Here is a 398-nt window from a genome sequence, read left to right as displayed (position 1 = left end):
TTTGAAAGTAAAAGTTGGGCTTTGAGCACTCTGCCTGTCTAATGCCTCTCCTGGGTCATTATCAGCCACTGTCTGTGCAAGGGAATAGTTTTACTGTTTTAAAGTGCTGTGTAAATGCGACAGCCATAAAAACAAATGCCTTAAAAAAAAAACAAAAAAACAATGCTAACCACACTTAAGCTGCTGTAAGCAGGTTCAGTTGCCCTCTCATGTCTGGTAGAAAAACCAAACCCAGAAAGAGGAAGGTCTACCAAACAGGTCAAAAATATCGACAGTTTTTACTGCATTTTCTCTGAGGGGTTTCCTTTTTTATCTTTCAACTTTTCAACAGAAGTTAGCATCACTCTGAATGTTATCTGATCCTGTAAACACTCCTCTCAGTGGGAGAATAATGTTTA

This window comes from Poecilia latipinna, unplaced genomic scaffold (assembly GCF_001443285.1).
Source record: "Poecilia latipinna isolate Pla-1442-1.1 unplaced genomic scaffold, P_latipinna-1.0 Scaffold633, whole genome shotgun sequence".
Classification (NCBI taxonomy): Eukaryota; Metazoa; Chordata; class Actinopteri; order Cyprinodontiformes; family Poeciliidae; genus Poecilia; species Poecilia latipinna.
Note: the sequence above shows the minus strand (reverse complement) of the source record.